The sequence below is a fragment of the Scyliorhinus torazame genome, chromosome 24 (genome assembly GCF_047496885.1).
Source record: "Scyliorhinus torazame isolate Kashiwa2021f chromosome 24, sScyTor2.1, whole genome shotgun sequence".
NCBI lineage: Eukaryota > Metazoa > Chordata > Chondrichthyes > Carcharhiniformes > Scyliorhinidae > Scyliorhinus > Scyliorhinus torazame.
Window position 1 is genome coordinate 37,916,066 of NC_092730.1, and position 10,792 is coordinate 37,926,857.

A 10,792-nucleotide genomic window follows, 5' to 3' on the forward strand; every position below is an offset into this window, starting at 1 on the left:
ATGGGGGGGCAACAATGTTAATGGGGATTACCGTGATTAGTTTCGGAATATTAGTATTCTAATTGCATTAGGGAAATCAGGTGAAGTAATGGGACATGGAAAAATAGATACCAGCTTCAATCAGATAAAACACAGAATAAAAATAAGAATAAGCAAATGTTTAAATATAACAGAAGAAATCATTAATTTCCAAGACATCCAGGAGATAGGGCTCAACGGCAGTATGTTAGAATCAAGCAACAGTGTCAGTAACAAAATGATCAGTAGAATGTTGGGAGCACTTACAAGCAGCCTGGAATACGTACTAAAATTATCAGATCGGTTAAAGATTTTTAGACAGTATTCGGGAAAACTAATGATACTAACTGGGACCCCGAGAAAGGGCAAGTTAAGATAAGAAATGCGTTGCAAAACAAAACCACAAGTAGGAATAATTTGGGAAACGATTTCATAGACGTGGGCTTAAAAATTAAAGAAACATTTAAAACAGCAATTAAAATTATAGCAAGTCCATTTAAATGGTTTTGGACTATGTTAACCTTTGTTCAAAACAATTGGTACTTGTTTCGATCAATTGCGGGAGGGGTAATTGCCGCAGCAGTGCTGTGGAAATTGGGAAATTTTAAATTATGTCAAAACCTATGTTGCAAATGTTGAAATAAAATTGCTCAACGGAAAGAGAGAAAAATGATACAATTGGTTACATAATTGAGGAACGTAAATGCCAAAGCCAGGAAGAAATCTTTTCGAGTTAGGAATAAACCGAAGTATCAAATGATTACTGAGCAGTGAAACCTTCGGTCACACATCTCTGACAGGACATGTGGCCTGGACACCAGCTGATGGATGATCTGAGTTCTCCACGGGACGTGTACTACATGATGGATTTTTTAAGGGCCGCGACAGACAGCAGCGACTGACGAGGAACCCACACAGTTTACGAGACAATAGTATGAAGACATTTTTGTTTGTTTGAGCTTGATCTTGCGGTGGGAAATTTACAACCAATGTATTAAACGAAGTTCCCTTGAGGCATTATGATAGTTATTAAAAAGAAATGTCGTGCATCTTATTAAGAATTGTTATGTATGTATGAAAAAGAATTTGACATGGCTTGAGATAACAGATGCCAACTGACAAGGAACAAATGCTGGACTTTGGTAGTTAATTTTAGTTAGAGGGAGACTAACAGCACTAAACTACAACAGGCGGCAGATAGCTGGGCAATAGAACAATTGGAACTAGGATAGCATTGGATGCTGTCAAAAGCATGAATTATTCTAAAGAACAAGTGACATCTACAGATACAATTGACATGCTTAGAACTAAACGCAACAGCACAGAATCTGACAGAGTTAATTAGAACTTGAGACAGGAGCACAACTTGTCATACAATAGCGAAAAGCAGCAGGGAATCTCAGTCTGTCTGATGATGACGGAGCTAAAGCTGCTCAACAGTTTGAACAAATTTTGTTTACTCAACAACCACAAAGGGTGAGAGTTTTCTGTAAAATGGAACTGTATTAATACAAAGGGGCTAAACAAGGGTTCACTTAAAGTGTAGTAAGGGTAATCTCGTGGGTAATTTACCAAAGTACCAGCACATATCATATCACGGGGAATATTGATGTTGTTAATACCATGTGTGATTTATATACTCTCATTATTGGTCACAAGTGCTGGCTTATAAAGCACTCTGTTAAGACCAGGAAACGATGTGTTGATATTATATTTTGTCTTTCAAATTGTGATTGCTAAAACATATGTAAAGCTGTAACACACAAACTGTTTGTGTGATTAGTTGCAAAGCAAAGTGTTAAGATAAGGCTTACTTTTGTAACTTTGTACTTGACAACAGGGAGGAATAATGTTTATATGGAAGACGATAAAGTGATGATTCGATGTGAAGAAAGTGGGCTCAATTGAGTTGGACCCCCACCAGTTGGATGTATTAAATGTATTGCTCCTTGTAATAGAAACAGGGTTGTCAACCATTTTTGGTTGGTTATGTGGCGACTGTTATAAGGGCAAATATACGCTTCATGTGTTTCAAGACATGATAACGGAGGACAGGGATCTTGAAGAGACATGGCAGTCAGTTACAATAGCATGTCTATCAAATGTTTCCGGACGTACTTGGTTCAGGGACATGTTAGTTACCCATGAGAGAAAATCAGGGTTGGAAGTGAGTTCAAAGACACCTTTTAAATTGATGAGGCACGGAAGTAAGTGGTTAATACATGATATAGTCGTTTACGATACCAATGAGGAACATAAAGCAATTTCGATTCAACAGGAATGGGACACTCGACTGCCAGTGACAGATAAACAACCTTTTTGGTTACTGATGTATTGAGTGGCTTACTGATCCTAAGGGACACGTGGCAGCTTGTACGGTGCTGCTATCCCAAGGAGATAAAATGCTTTGGAGATAGTGTAATACACGAAAAATAGCTATTGTGTTACCTTTCTGAACAGATGCCACTATAGTCCACGGTGATTACAATTAAGGAATAACCTGTCTGTCAACTGTGGTATAAGCGATGGATAAAAGCACACGATGGGGTTGGGACACGATTTGAAACCAGGAAAATTGAATATTGAAAGCACAGATATGGGGTACGATGGTATAAAATGAGTAGGGGGATAAGAATTAAAAGAAGGGGGCCATGTTTCAAATGCCAAGAGGGGATGTAATGCAAAAATGGAAAAATATGTCATTCGAACCATGAAAGTGAGCCTGGAAAAGCCTGAGATTTTAAAAGAAAGGGAAAGGTCCCACAAAGGGTTAACAGCCGCAGCTTGTTTGAAATACTGATAGCTTCACAGGCGTTAAAGAACACAGCTATGGCCAACACATCCTGTTTTTGAAGTTAAAAAGACATTCAATCAATTTAAATGTTTAAGTATTTCACACTTCTTTAGAAGTGCATTATTGTAAAACACCAATTAATCACTACTAAAGCCCCAGACATCTGCTTTCTGACTGAGCGAACCTGCTCATCCCGGTCTGTCGGAAAATGTAAGACTCCCATTCCAGCCACATTGTTGCAAAACAATCTAATCTCTGATTTAGTCCATTCTCCCGGTTCATTGCTTGTGTATTCGTTCTATAAATACAGAGGGGGTGACCAAGCCCGGTAAGAGATGGTAGTAGAGTTACGTCTGTCCGAACAATTGACACAGGTTCAGCTCCTGGCCATCACAGTGGTGAATTATTTAATTAGATTTCGCAGGTCAGGACAGAAAATGAGGGGACAGTCCTCAAATAAAATTCACAAAATATTCTCATCATCTAACTTCATCTATCCAGTTTCAACTTGTTTTCCGCGGAATCTTTAGTCAACAATAGTAAATAGAAACATTAGTAAAAGGGTGGGTTAATCGGGTCAAAAAAACGATACAATCAAAGTTCAATTTACAAACTGTGTTATGTTTACTCCTGGGGCCAGATGGATTAGCAACTAAATTATTTACATAATAAACAATAATAAAAATAGATCATTGGTGGCTCTATAGAGCAAGTGATACAGTGTAGGACTTGTATTTCGTGTTCTGCTGAGACGTTCTGACGTTATTGGTTCGAAATCCGCCAGAGACGCCTTTTTAAAATAAATTTCGAGTACCCAATTCATTTTTTCCAATTAAGGGGCAATTTAGCGTCGACAATCCACCTAGCTTACACATTTATTTTGGGTTGTGGGGGCGAAACACACGCAGTCACGGGGGGAATGTGCAAACTTCACAGGGACAGTCACATAGAGCCGCGATCGAACCTGGGACCTCGGCGCGTGATACCACAGTGCTAACCACTGCGCCAGCGTGCTGTCCAGCGGAGTCGGCTTTTGGGTGGGACCAAAGCCCTGTGGTTAGCACTGCTGCATCACAAAGCCAGGGATCCGGGTTCAATTCCAGCATTGGGTGACTGTGTGCGGAGTTTGCACGTTCTCCCCATGTCTGCGTGGGTGTTCTCTGGGTACCCTGGTTTCCTGTCACAGTTCCCTCCGCTTACTCAATTCCTGAGATTGACTGGCCCGGCTAAATTGCCGCAGGTGAGGTTCCAGGGGGAGGTTAGGGTTTTGGACCAAGGTACAGTGCTCATTCCGAGGGTCGGTGCCGATTCGAAGACCGTGTTACCCCGGAATTGAACCCGGGTCCCTGTCGCTGTGTGACAGCAGTGACAGCCCCTGTGCCGCGGTGCCGCCCAAGAGCAGACTCTTGTGGAATAAGAACCGATAACGTCAGAATCCACTGGAGAGACTGTAGATTACTGAATACTGGTGAAATACACAGGATCAGGACTAGGTTCGGTCTCAGGTCGGAGTAAGAATCCTATGTAAGGACACACAGAACATCGGAATTCAATTGCATAAATATATTTATTGCGGACTCGGCAATTCTTCTGGCTGAGCGGGAGCCGTGCGACAAGGACACTTTCATTCAGAAGCATATTAAATTGGAGTAAAATAACAGAAGCTTAGTACGACTTTTTTTTACAAACAGTTTATCAAACAAATGCCAGGTACCAAAAGGACTCAGGCAGTGAGCGGCGGTGGTACAGTGGTGAGCATAGCTGCCTTATAAGCAGTTCAACCGAGATTGAATGCCGGCCATCGCAGTAAAAATGTAATCGTAAGCTTTTGCGTGACATTGTGGGTTTCAAAGTGAAGAAGAGAAACAGTTTCTAACTGTGACGTTTTACGCTGATATCTACTTGAGGTGTATAAACTGCGAAACGGTCAGGATCAAGTATATGTGGAGATAATGCTTCCTCTTTTGCGGCATTCTCAAACCAGAGTTCTTAAGCTTAGAGTAAGAGATAGCAAATTTAAAAAACATTTGAGGAAAAACTACTTGTCCCATCGCAGTAATAGTTGTAACGGATGTGTTTGTGCGACATTGTGAGTTTCAAACTGAGGAAGACTGGCCAACAGTTTCTCAGTCAGAATTTATGCGCAATTCTGTAATTGAGGTGTATAAGATGTCAAACGGTATGGATAAAGTAAACGCGGAGTTGATGCTTCCTCTTGTGGGGCATTCTAAATTGCGAGGTCATAATCTTACAATAAGAGATCTCAAATTTAAAAAAGATTTGAGGAAAAGTATACTTTCCCCAAAACATAGAAAAATACAGCACATCGATGTTGTGCCGAACCTCTGCCCTAAATTAATCATGGAATTTACAGTGCAGAAGGAGGCCATTCGGCCCATTGAGTCTGCACCGGCTCTTGGAAAGAGAACCCTACCCAAAGTCAACACCTCCACCCAACATTAAGGGCAATTTTGGACACTAAGTGCTATTTATCATGGCCAATCCACCTAACCTGCACATCTTTGGACTGTGGGAGGAAACCGGAGCACCCGGAGGAAACACACGCAGACGCTGGGAGGATGCGTAGATTCCACACAGACAGTGACCCAAGCCGGAATCGAACCTGGAGCTGTGAAGCAATTGCGCTCTCCACAATGCTACCGTGCTGCCCTTAAGAACAAATAAATCTACACTATATCATTTTACCGTAATCCATGTACCTATCCAATAGCTGCTTGAAGGTCCCTAATGTTTCCGACTCAACTACTTCCACAGGAGGTGCATTCCATGCCCCCACTACTCTCTGGGTAAAGAACCTATCTCTGACATCCCCCCCTATATCTTCCACCATTCACCTGAAATTTATGTCCCGTTGTAATGGTTTGTTCCACCCGGGAAAACAATCTCTGACGGTCTACTCTATCTATTCCCCTGATCATTTTATAAACCTCTATCAAGTTGCCCCTCATCCTTCTCCATTCTAATGAGAAAAGGCCTAGCACCGTCAACCTTTCCTCGTAAGACCTACTCTCCATTCCAGGCAACATCCTGGTAAATCTCCTTTGCACCTTTTCCAAAGCTTCCACATCCTTCCAAAAATGAGGCGACCAGAACTGTACACAGTACTCCCAATGTGGCCTTACCAAAGTTCTGTACAGCTGCATCATCACCTCACGGCTTTAAATTCAACCCCTCTGTTAATGAACGCGAGCACACCATAGACCTTCTTCACAGCTCTATCCACTTGAGTGGCAACTTTCAAAGATGTATGAACATAGACCCCAAGATCTCTCTGCTCCTCCACATTGCCAAGTGCTCTACCGTTAACCCTGTATTCCGCATTCATATTTGTCCTTGCAACCTCACACTTTTCAGGGTTAAACTCCATCTGCCACTTCTCAGCCCAGCTCTGCATCCTATCTATGTCTCTTTGCAGCCGACAACAGCCCTCCTCACTATCCACAACCCCACGAACCTTCGTATCATCGGCAAGTTTACTGACCCACCCTTCAACTCCCTCATCCAAGTCATTAATGAAAATCGCCAGCAGCAGAGGACCCAGAACTGATCCCTGCGGTACGCCACTGGTAACTGGGGTCCAGGCTGAATATGTGCCATCGACCACCACTCTCTGACTTCTACTGGTTAGCCAGTTCGTTATCCAACTGGCGAAATTTCCCACTATCCCATGCCTCCTTACTTTCTGCATACGCCTACCATGGGGAACCTTATCAAATGCCTTCCTCAAATCCATGTACACTACATCCACTGCTTTACCTTCATCCACATGATTGGTCACCTCCTCAAAGAATTCAATAAGACTTTTAAGGCAAGACCTACCCCTCACAAATCCGTGCTGACTAGCCCTAATCAAGCAGTGTCTTTCCAGATGCTCAGAAATCCTATCCTTCAGTACCCTTTCCATGACTTTGCCTACCACCAAAGTAAGACTAACTGGCCTGTAATGCCCAGGGTTATCCCTATTCCCTTTTTTGAAGAGGGGCACGACATTCGCCACTCTCCAATCCCCTGGTACCACCCCTGTTGACAGCGAGGACGAAAAGATCATTGCCAACGGCTCTGCAGTTTCATCTCTTGCTTCCCATAGAATCCTTGGATATATTCCGTCAGGCCTGGGGGACTTGTCTATCCTCAAGTTTTTCAAAATGCCCAACACATCTTCCTTCCTAACAAGTATTTCCTCGAGCTTACCAATCTCTTTCACACTGTCCTCTCCAACAATATGGCCCCTCTCATTTGTAAATACAGAAGAAAAGTACTCGTTCAAGACCTCTCCTATCTCTTCAGACTCAATGCACAATCTCCCACTCCTGTCCTTGATCGGACCTACCCTCGCTCTAGTCATTCTCATGTTTCTCACATATGTGTAAAAGGCCTTGGGGTTTTCCTTGATCCTACCCACCAAAGATTGTTCATGCCCTCTCTTAGCTCTCCTAATCCCTTTCTTCAGTTCCCTCCTGGCTATCTTGTATCCCTCCAACGCCCTGTCTGTACCTTGTTTCCTCAGCCATCCATAGGTCTCCTTTTTCCTCTTAACAAGACATTCAACCTCTCTTGTCAACCATGGTTCCCTCACTCGACCATCTCTTCCCTGCCTGACAGGGACATACATATCAAGGACACGTACTACCTGTTCCTTGAACAAGTTCCACATTGCACTTGTGTCCTTCCCTGACAGCCTATGTTCCCAACTTATGCACTTCAATTCTTGTCTGACAACATCGTATTTACCCTTCCCCCAATTGTAAACCTTGCCCTGTTGCACGCACCTATCCCTCTCCATTACTAAAGTGAAAGTCACAGAATTGTGGTCACTATCTCCAAAATTCTCCCCCACTAACAAATCTATCACTTCCCCTGGTTCATTACCAAGTACTAAATCCAATATTGCCCCTCCTCTGATCGGACGATCTACATACTGTGTTAGAAAAGCTTCCTGGACACACTACACAAACACCACCCCATCCAAACTATTTTGATCTAAAGAGTTTCCACTCAATGTTTGGGAAGTTTAAGTCACCCATGACTTCTACCCTGTGACTTCTGCACCTCTCCAAAATCTGTTTCCCAATCTGTTCCTCCACATCTCTGCGACTATTGGGGGGCCTAAAGAAAACTCCTAACAAGGTGACTGCTCCTTTCCTATTTCTGACTTCAACCCATACTACCTCAGTAGGCTGATACTCCTCGAACTGCCTTTCTGCAGCTGTTATACTATCTCTAATTGACAATGCCACCCCCCCCACCTCTTTTACCAGCCTCCCTAATCTTATTTAAACATCTATAACCAGGGACCTCCAACAACCATTTCTGTCCCTGTTCTATCCAAATCTCCGTGATGGCCACCACATCGTAGTCCCAAGTTCCGATCCTTGCCATATGTTCACCCACCTTATTCCCGATGCTTCTTGCGTTGAAGTATACACACTTCAAGCCATCTCCGTGCCTGCAAGTACTCTCCTTTGTCAGTGTTCCCTTCCCCACTGCCTCATTACACGCTTTGCCGTCCTGAATATCGGCTACCTTAGTTGCTGGACTACAAATCCAGTTCACATTCCCCTGCCAAATTAGTTTAAACGTTCCGGAAGAGTACTAGAAAACCTCCCTCCCAGGATATTGGTACCCCTCTGGTTCAGATGCAACCCGTCCTGCTTGTACAGGTCCCACCTTCCCCAGAATGCACTCCAATTATCCAAATACCTGAAGCCCTCCCTCCTACAGCATTCCTGCAGCCACGTGTTCAGCTGCACTCTCTCCCCATTCCTAGCCTCGCTATCACGTGGCACCGGCAACAGACCAGAGATGACAACTCTGTCTGTCCTGGCTTTTAACTTCCAGCCTATCTCCCTAAACTCATTTATTACCTCCCACCCCTTTTCCTACCTACGTCGTTGGTACCAATGTGCACCACGACTTCTGGCTGCTCCCCCTCCCCCTTAAGGATCCTGAAGACACGATCCGAGACATCCTTGGCCCTGGCACCCGGGAGGCAACATATCTTCCGGGAGTCTCGCTCGCGACCTCAGAATCTTCTATCTATTCCCCTAACAATTGAATCTCCTACAACTATTGCTTTTCTATTCTCCCCCCTTCCCTTCTGAGCCCCAGAGCCAGACTCAGTGCCAGAGACCTGGCCGCTAGGGCCTTCCCCCGGTAGGTCACCCCCCAACAGCGTCCAAAACGGTATACTTATTTTGAAGGGGAACGGCCACGAGGGATCCCTGCACTGTCTGCCTCCCCCCCCCCCCCCCACCCGCCCCTGACTCTAACCCAGCTATTCTTGTCCTGTACCTTGGGTGTGGTTACATCCCTGTAACTCTTCTCTATCGCCCCCTCTGCCTCCCGGATGATCCGAAGTTCATCCAGCTTCAGCTCCAGTTCCCTAACACGGTCTTTGAGGAGCTGGAGTTGGGTGCACTTCCCGCTGGTATAGTCAGCGCGGACATCGGTGGTATCCCTCACCACCCACATCCTACAGGAGGAGCATGCAACTGGCCTAGCCGCCATCCCCTCTTACCTTACAGAATATAGCTGCCCTGTGGACCAACTGGATCTCCGCCCTCCGACACTGCTCCCAGTCAGCTGCACTCTGTAAACTCCTGGCTCTCTTCTCACTCTTTGCGGAAATGGAGGAAACAAAATGCAAGCAGCACTTTACTCCCTCCTCACTTTACTCCGTCAGTCACCAAACTCTCACTAGAGCACTCAAATGCACCAAATTCAGCACTCCCTCAGTCACCAAACTCTCACTATAGCACTCAAATGCACCAAATTCAGCACTCAGTGCAAACACAGTCTGCACGGTAGGGGATTACTTTTATACAGTGAATCTAGCCTCTAAAGACTTGTGATTCCTTGGAATTCGCTACTCCAGATTGCGATGGATGCAGGGACACTGAATACATTTACGGAGGAGTTAGAGAGATTGTTGTTGGTAATGAGTGGAAGGGTTATGGAGAACGGGTGGAGTTGAGGCCAGTATGGGATCAGCCAAGATCTCATGGAATGTGTTAGTCTCAGAAGGCTAAGTTGCCTTCTCCCGCTCCTAGGTCATGTGTTATAGTGAGGACGTATTCTAGCTGAGATCAATCGCCCTCTTCATCTGTAACATTGTAGGTAACAGATGAGGAACACATCATCCGTGATAGAATGGCGGGGCAGACTCTATGGGTCTAATGGCTTAATTCTGCTCCTATATTTTATGAACTTATCTTTTGTGCGACTTCGTGAGTTTCAAACTGAGAGGAAGGAACATTTTCCAACTCAGAATTTATGCGCAATTAGGGCAGGGAGTGAAAAGTAACTTTCTCAGCTTTTTATTATTTGGTTTCACCATGGACAGTGTTCGACTATTCACCGCCCGCCAAGCCCTTAAACAAAAGCTAAAAATCACAGCCTTTTTTCTATATCCTCATGAAGTGGACGAAACAGAGATACAACAGACACGTTACAGACAAGAATGGGATTTGAATCCACGAGTGCAGAGTACAATGCATTATTGTACATCACCTTAACCACGTGGTACAACCCCTTTAGTTCATGGAACTTTAATATCCGATCTTGTCACAGACAAGTAGCCGAAGCACCCCACCAATGTACAATCAGGAGGACGTTCATCCACGAGAGGTGGCAGAAGTTAATAATGGGAGAAGTGAACCCGGTAACCTCGACTGCACAGTGGGGAGCCGCAGAAGAATTGGTGGCAATGTGGGATTAAGCCCCAAACACGTCTGCCGCCGTTCGTGCCTCCGTTCGTCCCTGCTCTAACACAACTCGATGCAAGTGTCCTGACAACTTGGAATAGTTTGTCACATCAGTGATTGCAGATCCATCGTGTAAAAATGAATCCCACTTCCGAGAAACAATGGACGAAAAGTCGACGAGGATGGGATTCGAACCCACGTGCGCAGAGCACAATAGATTAGCAATCCATCGCCTTAACCACTCGGCCACCTCGTC

General features: G+C 44.5%; 1 non-coding gene across 1 annotated transcript; it reads right to left on the bottom strand.

The window, feature by feature from the left end:
• Positions 1–10,710: 10,710 nt before the first annotated feature.
• On the bottom strand, positions 10,711–10,792 carry trnas-gcu (transfer RNA serine (anticodon GCU)). The gene has a single exon. It is a non-coding gene; the product is annotated as a tRNA-Ser (tRNA).